This window comes from Oncorhynchus clarkii, chromosome 3 (genome assembly GCF_045791955.1).
Source record: "Oncorhynchus clarkii lewisi isolate Uvic-CL-2024 chromosome 3, UVic_Ocla_1.0, whole genome shotgun sequence".
In the NCBI taxonomy this organism is placed as follows: domain Eukaryota; kingdom Metazoa; phylum Chordata; class Actinopteri; order Salmoniformes; family Salmonidae; genus Oncorhynchus; species Oncorhynchus clarkii.
Genome location: NC_092149.1, coordinates 12,983,982 through 13,003,964, shown reverse-complemented (window position 1 = coordinate 13,003,964; position 19,983 = coordinate 12,983,982).

Here is a 19,983-nt window from a genome sequence, read left to right as displayed (position 1 = left end):
ACACAGGTAAATTAGCAACACAAAGCTGCTCAAAATAATGCATTATAATACAGTATAGCCCACATTTTTTATCCCACATTTAGTATTCACTTCTTTTGTGCCACTAAAAAACAAGACTGACAAAAACAAAAATGAGCACATTGCAGAAATCAAGCAAGAATGAATAAATGAGTAAATGTGCCAAACACACTATGTTCTCTGCTAGTCCAGGCCTCCATGGGTTCAGGGGCTGACCAACAGGGGGCAGGGACCAGGACAAGGCCCGGTGAGCAGGCTCAGAACTCCATTGTGTGTGTGTATGTGTGTGTGTATGTGTGTGTGTGTGTGTGTGTGTGTGTGTGTGTGTGTGTGTGTGTGTGTGTGTGTGTGTGTGTGTGTGTGTGTGTGTGTGTGTGTGTGTGTGAAGATGAATGAAGATGGCTCTGCAGTGGATAGTCAATGATAACTTGGCTATATACACGGGGTGAATCTTTATTTCCGACATAGTTTCCTATGATCGAAAAGAGCTTCTGGACATCAGAACAGTGATCCCTAACTTCCATTTGGATTCAGATGTCTACTTCAACAAGTTGGCAGCTGTTGACATACTGCTCAGACCAGGCCCTAATCCCGGGACTCGAAAGAGGAAGAGACACTGCAAAAGAGGCAACCAAGTGGGAACCCTGAGGAGACAAATAAACACCTGTACCCTCCGTTCTATTGGTAAATGACCAATCACCAGAGAACATACTAGACAAGCTCTGTTCTATTGGTAAATGACCAATCACCAGAGAACATACTAGACAAGCTCTGTTCTATTGGTAAATGACCAATCACCAGAGAACATACTAGACAAGCTCTGTTCTATTGGTAAATGACCAATCACCAGAGAACATACTAGACAAGCTCTGTTCTATTGGTAAATGACCAATCACCAGAGAACATACTAGACAAGCTCCGTTCCAGACCATCCTATCAACAGGACCTGAAGAATTGTAATATTTTAATGCAGGGAAACTGAAATCCGTCTTACTTAATTTTTGGTGACAAAACTCTAGATCACCTTTACCCCACACACAGAAACACAGAAACTCTACATCACCTTCACACCACATACAAAACTCTAGATCACCTTTACTCCACACACAGAAACACAGAAACTCTAGATCACCTTCACCCCACATACAAAACTCTAGATCACCTTTACTCCACACACAGAAACACATACAAAACTCTAGATCACCTTTACTCCACACACAGAAACACATACAAAACTCTAGATCACCTTTACTCCACACACAGAAACACATACAAAACTCTAGATCATCTTTACTCCACACACAAAACTCTAGATCACCTTTACTCCACACACAGAAACACATACAAAACTCTAGATCACCTTTACTCCACACACAGAAACACATACAAAACTCTAGATCACCTTTACTCCACACACAGAAACACATACAAAACTCTAGATCACCTTTACCCCACACACAGAAACACATACAAAACTCTAGATAATCTTTACCCCACACACAGAAACACATACAAAACTCTAGATCACCTTTACCCCACACACAGAAACACATACAAAACTCTAGATTACCTTTACCCCACATACAAAACTCTAGATCACCTTTACCCCACACACAGAAACACAGAAACTCTAGATCACCTTCACCCCACATACAAAACTCTAGATCACCTTTACTCCACACACAGAAACACAGAAACTCTAGATCACCTTCACCCCACATACAAAACTCTAGATCACCTTTACTCCACACACAGAAACACATACAAAACTCTAGATCACCTTTACTCCACACACAGAAACACATATAAAACTCTAGATCACCTTTACTCCACACACAGAAACACATACAAAACTCTAGATCATCTTTACTCCACACACAAAACTCTAGATCACCTTTACTCCACACACAGAAACACATACAAAACTCTAGATCACCTTTACTCCACACACAGAAACACATACAAAACTCTAGATCACCTTTACCCCACACACAGAAACACATACAAAACTCTAGATCATCTTTACCCCACACACAGAAACACATACAAAACTCTAGATCACCTTTACTCCACACACATAAACACATACAAAACTCTAGATCACCTTTACCCCACACACAGAAACACATACAAAACTCTAGATCATCTTTACTCCACACACAAAACTCTAGATCACCTTTACTCCACACACAGAAACACATACAAAACTCTAGATCACCTTTACTCCACACACAGAAACACATACAAAACTCTAGATCACCTTTACCCCACACACAGAAACACATACAAAACTCTAGATCATCTTTACCCCACACACAGAAACACATACAAAACTCTAGATCACCTTTACTCCACACACAGAAACACATACAAAACTCTAGATCACCTTTACTCCACACACAGAAACACATACAAAACTCTAGATCACCTTTACCCCACACACAGAAACACATACAAAACTCTAGATCACCTTTACTCCACACACAGAAACACATACAAAACTCTAGATCACCTTTACTCCACACACAGAAACACATACAAAACTCTAGATCACCTTTACCCCACACACAGAAACACATACAAAACTCTAGATCATCTTTACTCCACACACAGAAACACATACAAAACTCTAGATCATCTTTACTCCACACACAGAAACACATACAAAACTCTAGATCATCTTTACCCCACACACAGAAACACATACAAAACTCTAGATCATCTTTACTCCACACACAGAAACACATACAAAACTCTAGATCACCGTTACCCCACACACAGAAACACATACAAAACTCTAGATCACCTTTACCCCACACACAGAAACACATACAAAACTCTAGATCATCTGTACCCCACACACAGAAACACATACAAAACTCTAGATCACCTTTACCCCACACACAGAAACACATACAAAACTCTAGATCATCTTTACCCCACACACAGAAACACATACAAAACTCTAGATCACCTTTACCCCACACACAGAAACACATACAAAACTCTAGATTACCTTTACCCCACATACAAAACTCTAGATCACCTTTACCGCACACACAGAAACACATACAAAACTCTAGATCATCTTTACCCCACACACAGAAACACATACAAAACTCTAGATCATCTTTACTCCACACACAGAAACACATACAAAACTCTAGATCACCGTTACCCCACACACAGAAACACATACAAAACTCTAGATCATCTTTACCCCACACACAGAAACACATACAAAACTCTAGATCATCTTTACTCCACACACAGAAACACATGCAAAACTCTAGATCATCTTTACTCCACACACAGAAACAAATACAAAACTCTAGATCATCTTTACTCCACACACAGAAACACATACAAAACTCTAGATCATCTTTACCCCACACACAGAAACACATACAAAACTCTAGATCATCTTTACTCCACACACAGAAACACATGCAAAACTCTAGATCATCTTTACTCCACACACAGAAACACATACAAAACTCTAGATCATCTTTACTCCACACACAGAAACACACACAAAACTCTAGATCACCTTTACTCCACACACAGAAACACATACAAAACTCTAGATCATCTTTACTCCACACACATAAACACATACAAAACTCTATCTCGCCCTCCGTTTGGCAAATCGGACCAGAACTCTATCCTCCTGATTCCCGCTTACAAGCAAAAACTCAAATAGGAAATACCAGGTCAATACGTAAGTGGTCTGATGAAGCGAACACTAAGTTACAGGACTGTTTCGCCAGCACAGACTGAACTATGTTCCGGAATTCATCTGATAAATATGTTTACCACATCAGTCACCAGCTTCATTAATAATTGTGTCAATGACGTCGTCCCCACAATGACCCAACGTACATATCCCAACCAGAAGCCATGGATTACAGGCAACATCCTCACTGAGCTAAAGACTAGAACTGCCACTTTCAAGGAGCGGGACACTAACCCGGGCGCTTATAAGAAATCTCACTATGACCTCAGATGAGCCATCAAACAGTCAAAACGTCAATACAGGACTAAGATGGAATCCTACTACACCAGCTCTGGCGCTCGTTGGATGTGGCAGGACTTGAGTAAGGACTATAAACAGGTTAACGTTCACATGGCCATGGGGCCAGATGGATCACTAGGACACATACTCAGAGCATGCACTGACCAGCTAGTGTCTTCACGGACATTTTCAACCTTTCCCTGACCCAGTCTGTAATACCTACATGTTTCAAGGAGAACACCATAGTCCCTGTGCCCAAGAATGCCAAGGTAACCCGTCTAAATGACTACCGCCGTGGCACTCACATCTGTTGCCCCGAAATGCTTTTAAAGGCTCACATCAACACCATCATTCCAGACACGCTGTACCCTTCTCCAATTCACATTCCACCCCAACAGATCCACAGGTGATGCAATCTCTGTTGCACTCCATACTGCCCTTTACCACCTGGACAAGAGGAACACCTATGTGAGAATGCTGTTCATTGACTATAGGGCAGCGTTCAACACGGTAGAGCCATCCAAGCTCATCACTAAGCTCAGGACCCTGGGACTGAACAACTTCCTCTTCAACTGGATCCTGGACTTCCTGACGGGATGCACCCAGGTGTTGAGGGTAGGCAACAACACATCTGCCACGATGACCCTCAGGGGTGCGTGCTTAGTCCCCTCCTGTACTCCCTGTTACCCATGACTGCGTGGCCAGGCACGACTCCTACACCATCATTAAGATTACTGATGACATGAAGGTGGTTTGCATGATCACAGACGACGATGAGACAGCCTATAGGGAGGAAGTCAGTGACCTGGCAGTGTGGTGACAGGACAACAACCTCTCCCTCAACGTCAGCAAGACAAAGGAGCTGATCATGGACTACAGGAAACGGAGGGCAGAGCACGCCGCCATCCACGTCGACAGGGCTGTAGTGGAGCGGGTCGAGAGCTTCAGGATCCTCCACATCAATAAGGTATTAACATGGTCTACACACACCAACACAGTCGTGAAGAAGGCACAACACGGCCGTTCCCCCTCAGGAGGCTGAAAAGATTTGTAGTGGGCCCTCAGCTCCTCAAAAGGTTTCACAGCTGCACCATTGAGAGCATCTTGATTGGCTGCATCACCGCTTGGTATGGCAACTGCTTGGCATTCAACCGCAAGGTGCTAAAACAGGGTAGTGCATATGGCCCAGTACATTACAGGGGCCGTGTTCCCTCCCATCTTTATAGCCAAGTTATCCTGACTCAGTACTGGTACCCCGTGTATATAGCCAAGTTATCGTTGACTCTGTACTGGTACCTCATGTATATAGCCAAGTTATCGTTGACTCTGTACTGGTACCCCGTGTATATAGCCAAGTTATCATGACTCAGTACAGGTACACCGTGTATATAGCCAAGTTATCATGACTCAGTACTGGTACCACGTGTATATAGCCAAGTTATCATGACTCAGTACTGGTACTCAGTGTATATAGCCAAGTTATTATGACTCAGTACTGGTACCCCATGTGTATAGCCAAGTTATCATGACTCAGTATTGGTACTCAGTGTGTATAGCCAAGTTATCATGACTCAGTACTGGTACCCCATGGATATAGCCAAGTTATCATGACTCAGTACTGGTACTCAGTGTATATAGCCAAGTTATCATGACTCAGTACAGGTACACCGTGTATATAGCCAAGTTATCATGACTCAGTACTGGTACCCCGTGTATATAGCCAAGTTATCATGACTCAGTACTGGTACCCTGTGTATATAGCAAGTTATCATGACTCAGTACTGGTACCCCATGTATATAGCCAAGTTATCATGACTCAGTACTGGTACCCCGTGTATATAGCCAAGATATCATGACTCAGTACTGGTACTCAGTGGATACAGCCAAGTTATTGTTGACTCAGTGCTGGTACCACGTGTATATAGCCAAGTTATCATGACTCAGTACTGGTATTTGGCCAAGTTATCATGACTCAGTACTGGTACCCTGTGTATATAGCCAAGTTATCATGACTCAGTACTGGTACCCCATGTATATAGCCAAGTTATTGTTGACTCAGTACTGGTACCCCGTGTATATAGCCAAGATATCATGACTCAGTACTGGTACTCAGTGTATACAGCCAAGTTATTGTTGACTCAGTACTGGTACCACGTGTATATAGCCAAGTTATCATGACTCAGTACTGGTACCCCGTGTATATAGCCAAGTTATTGTTGACTCAGTGCTGGTACCCCGTGTAAATAGCCAAGTTATCATGACTCAGTACTGGTACTCAGTGTATACAGCCAAGTTATTGTTGACTCAGTGCAGGTACCATGTGTATATAGCCAAGTTATCATGACTCAGTACTGGTACCCCGTGTATATAGCCAAGTTATCATGACTCAGTACTGGTACTCAGTGTATATAGCCAAGTTATCATTTGTCATTGTGTACAGTGCCTTGCGAAAGTATTCGGCCCCCTTGAACTTTGCGACCTTTTGCCACATTTCAGGCTTCAAACATAAAGATATAAAACTGTATTTTTTTGTGAAGAATCAACAACAAGTGGGACACAATCACGAAGTGGAACGACATTTATTGGATATTTCAAACTTTTTTAACAAATCAAAAACTGAAAAATTGGGCGTGCAAAATTATTCAGCCCCTATACTTTCAGTGCAGCAAACTCTCTCCAGAAGTTCAGTGAGGATCTCTGAATGATCCAATGTTGACCTAAATGACTAATGATGATGAATACAATCCACCTGTGTGTAATCAAGTCTCTGTATAAATGCACCTGCACTGTGATAGTCACAGAGGTCCGTTAAAAGCGCAGAGAACATCATGAAGAACAAGGAACACACCAGGCAGGTCCGAGATACTGTTGTGAAGAAGTTTAAAGCCGGATTTGGATACAAAAAGATTTCCCAAGCTTTAAACATCCCAAGGAGCACTGTGCAAGCGATAATATTGAAACGGAAGGAGTATCAGACCACTGCAAATCTACCAAGACCTGGCCGTCCCTCTAAACTTTCAGCTCATACAAGGAGAAGACTGATCAGAGATGCAGCCAAGAGGCCCATGATCACTCTGGATGAACTGCAGAGATCTACAGCTGAGGTGGGAGACTCTGTCCATAGGACAACAATCAGTCGTATATTGCACAAATCTGGCCTTTATTGAAGAGTGGCAAGGAGAAAGCCATTCCTTAAAGATATCCATAAAAAGTGTCGTTTAAAGTTTGCCACAAGCCACCTGGGAGACACACCAAACATGTGGAAGAAGGTGCTCTGGTCAGATGAAACCAAAATTGAACTTTTTGGCAACAATGCAAAAGTTATGTTTGGCGTAATAGCAACACAGTTCATCACCCTGAACACACCATCCCCACTGTCAAACATGGTGGTGGCAGCATCATGGTTTGGGCCTGCTTTTCTTCAGCAGGGACAGGGAAGATGGTTAAAATTGATGGGAAGATGGATGGAGCCAAATACAGGACCATTCTGGAAGAAAACCTGATGGAGTCTGCAAAAGACCTGAGACTGGGACGGAGATTTGTCTTCCAACAAGACAATGATCCAAAACATAAAGCAAAATCTACAATGGAATGGTTCAAAAATAAACATATCCAGGTGTTAGAATGGCCAAATCAAAGTCCAGACCTGAATCCAATCAAGAATCTGTGGAAATAACTGAAAACTGCTGTTCACAAATGCTCTCCATCGAACCTCAAAATTTCAGTCTCTCTATGTGCAAAACTGATAGAGACATACCCCAATTGACTTACAGCTGTAATCGCAGCAAAAGGTGGCGCTACAAAGTATTAACTTAAGGGGGCTGAATAATTTTGCACGCCCAATTTTTCAGTTTTTGATTTGTTAGAAAAGTTTGAAATATCCAATAAATGTCGTTCCACTTCATGATTGTGTCCCACTTGTTGTTGATTCTTCACAATAAAATACAGTTTTATATCTTTATGTTTGAAGCCTGAAATGTGGCAAAAAGTCGCAAAGTTCAAGGGGGCCGAATACTTTCGCAAGGCACTGTATTTATGCTTTGTGTTATTATTGTTCTATTATTCTCTCTGTATTGTTGGGAAGGGCCCCTAAGTCTTCATTTCACTGTTAGTCTACACCTGTTGTTTACAGGTGTCTGTCTGAACTGCCCCCAGGCTGGGCTGGGCTGGGCAAGCACACACTTGCCCCTGGCATTCTGACGGACAATACAACACACACACACACACACGCACAAGCACACACACACACACACACACACACACACACACACACACACACACACACACACACACACACACACACACACACACACACACACACACACACACACACACACACACACACACACACACACACACACACACACACACACACACACACACAGAGAGAGAGATGCAGCACATCCTGCATCCTAAACACCTCCTCTGCTGTAGCAGCCGTGGGATGGAATCTCCCGAACACACACTTCCGTCCCGGCCGACACACGCCCTCTTCAATGGCAAGGTTTGGTCCTTATGTCACAGTGCTCCTGATGATGACTGGAACTCCAGCCTCCCACAGCCAACGGCCAACAGAGAGGAAAGACCTTCCTGTTAATAAAATAGTTACTAAGAAAGATAAGTGAGAGTAGAACCAATATAAAGGAGGACAGAAGAATGAAAGAAAGATAAAAAGAAAGAAAGAGAGAGCGAGAGAGAGAGAGTGAAAGAGACACACAGAGAGACAGAGACAGAGAGAGAGAAAGAGAGAGAGAGAGAGAGAGAGAGACAGAGAGACAGAGACAGAGAGAGAGAGAGAGAGAGAGAGAGAGAGAGAGAGACACACAGAGAGACAGAGACAGAGACAGAGACAGAGACAGAGAGAGAGACAGAGAGAGAGAGAGAGAGAGAGTGAAAGAGACACACAGAGAGACAGAGACAGAGAGAGAGAGAGAGAGAGAGAGAGAGAGAGAGAGAGAGAGAGAGAGAGAGACACACAGAGAGACAGAGACAGAGAGAGAGAGAGAGAGAGAGAGAGAGAGAGAGAGAGAGAGAGAGAGAGAGAGAGAGAGAGACACACAGAGAGAGAGAGAGAGAGAGAGAGAGAGAGAGAGAGAGAGAGAGAGAGAGAGAGAGAGACACACAGAGAGACAGAGACAGAGAGAGAGAGAGAGAGAGAGAGAGAGAGAGAGAGAGAGAGAGAGAGAGAGAGAGAGAGAGAGAGAGAGACACAAACACACCCTACAGAGCCCCAGGACAGCAGCACAATTAGACCCAACCAAATCATGAGAAAACAAAAAGATAATTACTTGACACATTGGAAAGAATTAACAAAAAAACAGAGCAAACTAGAATGCTATTTGGCCCTACACAGAGAGTACACAGCGGCAGAATACCTGACCACTGTGACTGACCCAAAATTAAGGATAGCTTTGACTATGTCCAGACTCAGTGAGCATAGCCTTGCTATTGAGAAAGGCCGCCGTAGGCAGACATGGCTCTCAAGAGAAGACAGGCTATGTGCTCACTGCCCACACAATGAGGTGGAAACTGAGCTGCACTTCCTAACCTCCTGCCCATTGTATGACCATATTAGAGAGACATATTTCCCTCAGATTACACAGATCCACAAAGAATTCGAAAACAAATCCAATTTTGATAACCTCCCACATCTTCTGGGTGAAATTCCACAGTGTGCCATCACAACAGCAAGATTTGTGACCTGTTGCCACGAGAAAAGGGCAACCAGTGAAGAACAGACACCATTGTAAATACAACTCATATTTATGCTTATTTATTTTATCTTGTGTCCTGTATATATATATATATATATAACATGACATTTGTAATGTCTTTATTGTTTTGAAACTTCTGTATGTGTAATGTTTACTGTTAATTTTTATTGTTTATTTCACTTTATATATTCACTTTATATATTATCTACCTCACTTGCTACCTCACTTGCTATATTATCTACCTCACTTGCTTTGGCAATGTTAACACATGTTTCCCATGCCAATAAAGCCCTTGAATCGAATTGACAGAGACAGAGACAGAGAGTCCCCACAATGTCAAATGCTATTTCTAGGGGGTTTAGGGTTAAGGTTAGAATTAGTGTTAGGGTTAGAGTTAGAGTTAGAGTTAGGGTTAAGGTTAGGGTTAGGGGATAGGGTTAAGGTTAGGTTTAGGGTTAGGGTTAAGGTTAGGGTTAGGGGATAGGGTTAGGGTTAGGGTAAGGGTTATAGATAGGGTAAGGGTTAGGGTAAGGTTAGGGTTAGAGTTAGGGGATAGGGGATAGGGAAAATAGGATTTTACATGGTACTGAATGTTGTGTCCCCACAAGGGTGTTCTTCCTAGAATGACAGAGGGAGAGAAAGAGAGGTAGAGGACCTACCAAGTAGCCAAAATAAATGTTATGGAATCAGATAGGCCTCATCTAGCCACTAACAGGGACTCTCCCTCAGATTCTCACCCCGTCTCTCTATCCCTCCTCTCATCCTGTCATTGCCCGAGGGGCTGCCTGATGTAGTTCTCTTAAAATGTCCAGATGTTCAGCCGACACACACGTACACACATTGGCGTAATGAATAGAAGGTGTGTTTCCACTAAAGGTGTGTTGAAGTAAAAGAGACATGGAAAACATAAAGCTGTAACAGAAACCAAGACAAGGTGGGGTGAAGTAAAGACAACAGAGAAAGGAGTAATGGAAAGGGTTGAAAACAGAGAATGGGAGGGTAGAAAGACAAATACATATATACCATGTAACATGGAAAGAACAGGGATGGTGCAGAGAGAAAGAGATGCATGCATACACACACACACACACACACACACACACACACACACACACACACACACACACACACACACACACACACACACACACTAATATAGTTGGGGCAGGACTCTTCTTCCTGGAGCTGTTTTTATTGTTATTGAAAGAGCTCACGATGTTATCTTTTAATCACATCTCTGTCTACCCATGTCCCCCTTCTCTCTATTTCTCTATCACACTCCCCCTTTACCCCAGAGCCTCTGTTTCACTGGCTGGAATCCTCCATCCCCCTTCGTTTCTCTCCATCTCACTCCAACCTCTGTCCTGCTCTATTACAATAATACAACAAGGACTCTAACATTTTACGGACATCGTAAAGAGAGATTTATGTTGCTGTACGTCCTTCTACAAGTTTTACCGTACTGTGTATTTTTTCTTCACATATCAGCACCATTGGACAGATAGAAGATGTCACTCAGTGATCCCAACAGATTTTCAGAGCCTGTCTTTATCCCCTGACCCTGTCTCATATCGGCACACTCCGGCAAGCTGTTCCTTTTCTGGCAGGACAAAGGAATCCCCTCTGGTCCATTCAGCCCTATTCATCTGCATACAGGTGGTCCCAATTCACCCGCTGCGAGGGACACTCCTGCTCAATAGTGCTCCATGTGTCCACATGGCATTCTGCAGGGGGCAAATAGTGATACTAACTGACACACATAATGCCTAACTGGAAGCCTATACACACACACACACACACACACACACACACACACACACACACACGCACAAAGCGTTTCCTGTGTGTGTCAGTATGGGTTATATGGTATAACCAAAGGGTCTTCTGCCGTCCCTCGTAGCTGTGCACCTCCCCACTAAAGCACTTAGGATCATCCCTCCTACCAAAGTCATCATTGGCAACATCTAGAGATGGGTCCTGTCACTGTTCATTCTGCTCTCTGTCCTTCCTCTCCTCTGCTCTTTGGCCTAAACTGTTCTTACCTAGTATCACATCTCTTCATCTCTCTCTAAAACCCTTTCTTTCTTTCTCTCTTTCTCTCTTTCTTTCTTTCTTTCTTTCTTTCTTTCTTTCTTTCTTTCTTTCTTTCTTTCTTTCTTTCTTTCTTTCTTTCTTTCTTTCTTTCTTTCTTTCTTTCTCCCCCCTCATCTATTGCTCCCCTTCTCCCCTTCTCCCCCTCTCCCCTTCTCCCCCTCTCCCCCTCTCCCCTTCTCCCCCTCTACCCTTCTCCCCCTCTCCGCCTCTCTCCTTCTCCCCCTCTCCCCCTCTCCCCTTCTCCCCCTCTCCCCTTCTCCCCCTCTCCGCCTCTCTCCTTCTCCCCCTCTCCCCCTCTCCCCCTCTCCCCCTCTCCCCTTCTCCCCCTCTCCCCCTCTCCGCCTCTCTCCTTCTCCCCCTCTCCCCCTCTCCCCCTCTCCCCTTCTCCCCCTCTCCCCCTCTCCCCCTCTCTCCTCCTATCCTTCTCTTCTCCTGGTTTAGTCCTCTGTTCATCAACAGCCTCAGTGATCCCAGATGGGCTGATATGTAATCTACGGGGGCGAGGTGTGGCTGGCTGCATCCAAGTGTGTGTGTGGGTGGATGTGTGTGTGTGTGTTGTCATTTCTCAAAACCAAGCCCAAACATAATTGATGTTAGTGTGCAAAGGAATCTGTGTATGCATGTTTATAGTTGTTTTCGTGTGTATTTGTGTGTGTTTACGTGTGTGTGCGTGAGCATGTGTGTGTGTGTTTCTCAAAACCAAGCCTAAACATAGTGACCTGGTCACAACCTCATCCAGAATGCTGAGTATTGATTTCCCATCATCCCACAGAAGGAAAGAAAGAAATCGGATATGATTGTTGTCTTAGAGTGGCAACACAATGTGACTCAGACAGCCACAGACATTCTGAAACACACACACACACACACACACACACACACACACACACACACACACACACACACACACACACACACACACACACACACACACACACACACACACACACACACACACACACACACACAAGGACAATGAGTCTCTGTCAGGTCTCAGGTTTCCACTGAAATAGTAACCCCTGGTCTTATTCCCAGAGATGACCATGTTTCCAGTTAGGACAGTCATGTGTGTGTGTGTGTGTTTGTACAGTATGTGTGTATGTGTATGTGTGTGTGTTTGTACAGTATGTGTATGTGTATGTGTGTATGTGTTTGTGTTTGTACAGTATGTGTGAGTCTGTGTCAGTGTGTGAGAGAGAGAGAGAGAGAGAGAGAGAGGACCAAACAGGTATCATGGCACAGCATTGAAAGGTTATGGAGTCAAAGGTGAGCTATACTGCAGTAAAATAGTCCAATTTCAAATGTGTTTTATTTGACTCTGGATGTCTACAGGTTTAGTGCCCAGACACGGTCATATCTGCGATCAGACTGACCTCACCTTGATATCTTGAGTCTTGGCAAGGCAGGTACTGTAGTGCCAAACTCCTCTAGCCTACGCTCTTAGAAAAAAGGTTTTCAAAGGGGTTCTTCAGCTGTCCCCATAGGAGAATCCTTTTTGGTTCCAGGTAGAACACTTTTTGGTTCCAGGTAGAAGCATCTGCGAAAAGGGTTCTACCTGGAACCAAAATGGTTCTACCTGAAACCAAAGAGGGTTCTTCAAAGGCTCAAGTATGGAGACAACCGAAGAACCCTTTTAGGTTTTAGATAGACAGATTTTTTCTGAGATTGTAATACATGATTGGCTGACACCACATCATACCGGAGACAGCTATCAGAAATGCCAGTCTGTATTAACAACCGTTAATGGAGCCATGCTAGACCCCAATAAGACCTGCTGCTACCGTATGTAGACTAATGTAGACAGTACATGACAAGTTTCTTTCATCAGGAAGACTGAACAGTAGAATGGGTTGTGTGGGTGCTTCTGATGGCTCTGCCGTGTTCCTGGTTTAATCATCTAGATCCAGTCTACAGTCTTTTAAAGACATTGAAGAGGCATGTTGTTGTCATTCACACTAATGTACCAGTAGAAACATTTGGTCAATGCTGTTCACGACTGATATTCAAACTGGGGTGTTAATGTTACAGATGTCTACAAAGACCTCTCATGGGTGTCACTGATATTCCCTACAGTAAATACATGCACAAATCTTGGTCCACCTCCAAACATAGCTCAGTCCATGCTCGTTCACACAACACACAGACTGACAGTCATACAATTCAGCCTAACTAAGACTGCAGTATATGTAAAGGCCCTTTACAGAGCTTTTTTTTCAGACTGTGTGTCCTCTCCTTCTGTATTTCTCTTTCTCTTTCTCCCCTTTTCCATTCCTCTGTTCACTCGCACTCTGGTTTTCTGCTCTCTCTCTCTCTTTCTCTCTCTCGCTCCCTCTTTCTCTCTCTCTATCCCTCTCTTTCTGTCTTTCTCTCTCCATCTCTCTCTCCGTCTCTCTCTCTCTGTCTCTCTCTCTCTGTCTCTCTCTCTCTGTCTCTCTCTCTCTCTCTCTCTCTCTCTCTCTCTCTCTCTCTCTCCCTCTTTCCCTCTCCATCTCTGTTGTTAGTTTCTTAGGCTGGTATATTGGCAGAGTGTATCTTATTGCGCAAGCATCTGCTTGATTAAAAAGAACACACTCAGTCTACCACTTTCTCTGTGTCGGGGGCTGTCCCTCTGTCCTTCTGCCCCCCCCCCCCCCTCTGACTCTCTGGGAGTTTGTGTTAGAGGGAGTTTCTCTCTGGAGGACAAGTAAGTGAGATTCCAATCATGATTGATATGCACTGTGCAGGAGGTGTGTGTGTTTGCATGTTTATGCATGTGTGTGTGTTTACCTGTGTGTACGTGTTTGTGCATATGTGTATGCTTGGAACAGGCTGCTGTTGTCATGGCGAATAGAGGTTGTCCTAAATCATGCCAGTGGGAGTTAACGATGTCTAGATCATTACACACACACACACACACACACACACACACACACACACACACACACACACACACACACACACACACACACACACACACACACACACACACACACACACACACACACACACACACACACACACACACACACACACACACACAGTTTGTGAGGTTTATCCTTGGCAGATGTATGTGTTCATCATGTTCCTGTTGTCTGTGGGATTCTCTACTGAACTGACAAATACTGATGCACTGTGGTTAGGCCTGAAGACACAAGTTGACAGTGGAGGGCAGTGGAGGACAGTGGAGGACAGTGGAGGACAGTGGAGGACAGTGGAGGATAGTGAAGGACAGTGGAGGATAGTGGAGGATAGTGAAGGATAGTGGAGGATAGTGAAGGATAGCGGAGAATAGTGAAGGATAGTGGAGGATAGTGAAGGATAGTGGAGGATAGTGGAGGATAGTGAAGGATAGTGAAGGACAGTGGAGGATATTGGAGTCAGGTGGAGGATAGCCAGAATAGAAAGAGGAGTGGGAGGCCCCGGTGCACAACTGAGCAAGAGGACAAGTACATTAGAGTGTCTAGTTTGAGAAACAGATGCCTCACAAGTCCTCAACTGGCAGCTTCATTAAATAGTACCTGTCTCAAGGTCAACAGTGAAGAGGAGACTCTGGGATGCTGGCCTTCTATGCAGAAAGTCCAGAGAGGGAGGTGGTCTCACTGCAGACAGATGGTTTTCTCTATGAGACCAGACTAACAGACTTAGGAAGATGTAAGGGAAGTATTTAAGTAAAGGGATAGAGAGATTGGGAGGGGGGATATGGGGATAGTGAGGGGATAGAGAGATTGGGAGGGGGGATAGAGGGATAGTGAGGGGATAGAGAGATTGGGAGGGGGGATAGGGGGATAATGAGGGGATAGAGAGGTCGGGAGGGGGGATAGAGGGATAGTGAGGGGATAGAGAGATCGGGAGGGGGGATAGGGGGATAGTGAGGGGATAGAGAGATTGGGAGGGGGGATAGGGGGATAGTGAGGGGATAGAGAGATCGGGAGGGGGGATAGGGGGATAGTGAGGGGATAGAGAGATTTGGGAGGGGGGATAGGGGGATAGTGAGGGGATAGAGAGATCGGGAGGGGGGATAGGGGGATAGTGAGGGGATAGAGAGATCGGGAGGGGGGATAGGGGGATAGTGAGGGGATAGAGAGATCGGGAGGGGGGATAGGGGGATAGTGAGGGGATAGAGAGATCGGGAGGGGGGATAGGGGGATAGTGAGGGGATAGAGAGATCGGGAGGGGGGATAGGGGGATAGTGAGGGGATAGAGAGATCGGGAGGGGGGATAGGGGGATAGTGAGGGGATAGAGAGATCGGGAGGGGGGATAGGGGGATAGTGAGGGGATAGAGAGATCTGGAGGGGGGATAGGGGGATAGTGAGGGGATAGAGAGATCGGGAGGGGGGATAGAGGGATAGTGAGGGGATAGAGAGATCGGGAGGGGGGATAGGGGGATAGTGAGGGGATAGAGAGATCGGGAGGGGGGATAGAGGGATAGTGAGGGGATAGAGTCTGACACTAATAAATACATTCAACAGCTTCTCCGTTTCACCGTTTCTACATTATAGTAATGAAAGGTTTACAGAGAAAATGTTTTCAACGCGGTTAAAACTGTATCGCTCCATGGACTTCTTCTATCCCAATGAGCTAAGCAATGATGTCAGGGATATGATGTCACACAGGCTAAACTAATGGAGCGTTCTAACAGGGCGTTTTCCTGTACAATGTACATCATGGTCTAAATGGTCTAAATAGGAACATTATACAAATGTGTAATAAAGACATGAACAATAATACTGTAATAACTTAAAACAGCTAAATGCTCACAGATGTATGTACAGTATATAGGATAGAAAGACCATTGTCTAACCTCCCCACCAATTACATTCCTCTGATTACGGTGTAGGACTGGTGTGTGTTCTAAGTAGTGTTATAACAAGCTTAGGATCCCTGTCAGGCCGTAGGGTTCCGGAGTCTCACGGATCCTCCGTCCAGAAGGAATGTCGGGAGAGACGGGCGGCTGGGATCGGATGCATATCTCCCGTTGTCAATGGGAATAACAACTCAACCCTACTATAGGATTACAATGAACTGAGTTAAAGTCTACACATGGCCCAACAAACTAAATCTAACCAACGTGTGTGTGTGTGTGTGTGTGTGTGTGTGTGTGTGTGTGTGTGTGTGTGTGTGTGTGTGTGTGTGTGTGTGTGTGTGTGTGTGTGTGTGTGTGTGTGTGTGTGTGTGTATACAAACACACAGAGGAGGATGCAGAGATGAACAGGTTATAGCATTAAACAAAGGCTCTCAATGGCTGTACAGTATGTCACTGTATGTCAGTTCGACTATAGGGGTTAAGGGAAAGGTCAGGAGGATGTAGAGGAGGCTTGTGATTAGACCTAATGTTTTACAGTTTCTTTGATACAGATTTAGGATCTTATGATTGGACCTAATGTTTTACAGTTTCTTTGATACAGATTTAGGATCTTATGATTGGACCTACTGTTTTACAGTTGATTTGATACAGATTTAGGATCTTATGATTGGACCTACTGTTTTACAGTTGATTTGATACAGATTTAGGAACTTATGATTGGACTTACTGTTTTACAGTTGATTTGATTCAGATGTAAGAGCTTATAATTAGTCCTAATTTTAGGCAGTCATTGTAAATAAGAATTTGTTCTTAACTGACTTGCCTAGTTAAATAAAGGTTAAATAAATAAAATATAAATATACATGTTTTACCAGTTCTTTGGTTTTCTTCTTGTGTTTTCCCTGGCTGTGGCTCCAGTGTACAGTATGTAAATGTTTATTATGTGTAGGTCTGGGAGTTGTATGACTGATATAGAAGCTGTGGGATTTTCTCTTCTCTGGTTCTCTCTGTTTTCTCACTATTCTGGGACCGACCTAATAGCAGTCCTCACTATGTGGCTGGGTCACTGTGGTTCAGACCTGTACTTACACTACTACTACAACCTCTCTCTCTCTCCTTCCCACTCTTCTTACTCTCCTCTCTCTCTCTCTCTCTCTCTCTCTCTCTCTCTCTCTTTCCCCTCACTCTCTCTCTCTCTCTCTCTCTCTCTCTCTCTCTCTCTCTCTCTCTCTCAGTAAATACATCCTATGATGATTGATTCATTGCTTTCCGCTACTGACAACTATCTAATTTTACCTCGCTCTCCCTTATGCTTCCTTCCCCTCTCCCTCTTCCGTCTCCCCCTTGACTCCCTCAATCTTTCTCCCCCTCACTCCTCTCCCTCCATATTCCCTTGCTCTCTGCCTTTCTCTCCCCTCTCATCATATTTTATATCCTCTTTCTCTATCTCTCTCTCTCTCCCTCTCTCTCTCTCTCTCTCTCAATCTCCTCTATCTTTCTCTCCTCTCTCTCTCTCTCTCTCTCTCTCTCTCTCTCTCTCTCTCTCTCTCTCAATCTCATCTATCTTTCTCTCTCTCTCTCTCTCTCTCTCTCTCTCTCTCTCTCTCTCTCTCTCTCTATCTCCTCTCTCTTTCTCTCCTCTCTCTCTCTCTCTCTCTCTCTCTCTCTCTCTCTCTCTCTCTCTCAATCTCCTCTGTCTTTCTCTCCTCTCTCTCTCTCTCTCTCTCTCTCAATCTCCTCTCTCTTTCTCTCCTCTCTCTCTCGCTCTCTCTCTCTCTCAATCTCCTCTCTCTTTCTCTTCTCTCTCTCTCTCTCTCTCTCTCTCTCTCTCTCTCTCTCTCTCAATCTCCTCTCTCTTTCTCTCCTCTTCTCTCCTCTCTCTCTCTCCTCTCTCTCTCTCGCAATCTCCTCTCTCTTTCTCTCCTCTCTCTCTCTCTCAATCTCCTCTCTCTCTCTCCTCTCTCTCTCTCTCTCTCTCTCTCTCTCTCTTTCTCAATCTCCTCTCTCTTTCTCTCCTCTCTTTCTCTCTCTCTCTCTCTCTCTCTCTCTCTCTCTCTCTCTCTCTCTCTCTCTCTCTCTCTCTCTCTCAATCTCCTCTATCTTTCTCTCCTCTCTCTCTCTCTCTCTCTCTCTCTCTCAATCTCCTCTCTCTTTCTCTCCTCCCTCTCTCTCCCTCTCTCTCTCTCTCAATCTCCTCTCTCTTTCTCTCCTCTCTCTCTCTCACTCTCTCAATCTCCTCTCTCTTTCGCTCCCCTCTCTCTCTCTCTCGCTCTCTCTATCTCCTCTCTCTTTCTCTCCTCTCTCTCTCTCTCAATCTCCTCTCTCTTTCTCTCCTCTCTCTCTCCTCTCTTTCTATCTCTTTCTCTCCTCTCTTTCCATCAATTCAATTCAATTCAATTCAAGGGCTTTATTGGCATGGGAAACATGTGTTAACATTGCCAAAGCAAGTGAGGTAGATAATATATAAAGTGAATATATACAGTGAAATAAACAATAAAAATTAACAGTAAACATTACACATACAGAAGTTTCAAAACAATAAAGACATTACAACTGTCATATTATATATATACAGTGTTTTAACAATGTACAAATGGTTAAGGTATACAAGGGAAAATAAATTAGCATAAATATGGGTTGTATTTACAATGGTGTTTGTTCTTCACTGGTTGCCCTTTTCTGTGATGGCACACTGTGGTATTTCACCCAGTAGATATGGGAGTTTATCAAAATTGGATTTGTTTTCGAATTCTTTGTGGATCTGTGTAATCTGAGGGAAATATGTATCTCTAATATGGTCATACATTGGGCAGGAGGTTAGGAAGTGCAGCTCAGTTTCCACCTCATTTTGTGGGCAGTGAGCACATAGCCTGTCTTCTCTTGAGAGCCATGTCTGCCTACGGCGGCCTTTCTCAATAGCAAGGCTATGCTCACTGAGTCTGTACATAGTCAAAGCTTTCCTTAATTTTGGGTCAGTCACAGTGGTCAGGTATTCTGCCGCTGTGTACTCTCTGTGTAGGGCCAAATAGCATTCTAGTTTGCTCAGTTTTTTTGTTAATTCTTTCCAATGTGTCAAGTAATTATCTTTTTGTTTTCTCATGATTTGGTTGGGTCTAATTGTGCTGTTGTCCTGGGGCTCTGTAGGGTGTGTTTGTGTTTGTGAACAGAGCCCCAGGACCAGCTTGCTTAGGGGTCTCTTCTCCAGGTTCATCTCTCTGTAGGTGATGGCTTTGTTATGGAAGGTTTGGGAATCGCTTCCTTTTAGGTGGTTATAGAATTTAACGTCTCTTTTCTGGATTTTGATAATTAGTGGGTATCGGCCTAATTCTGCTCTGCATGCATTATTTGGTGTTCTACG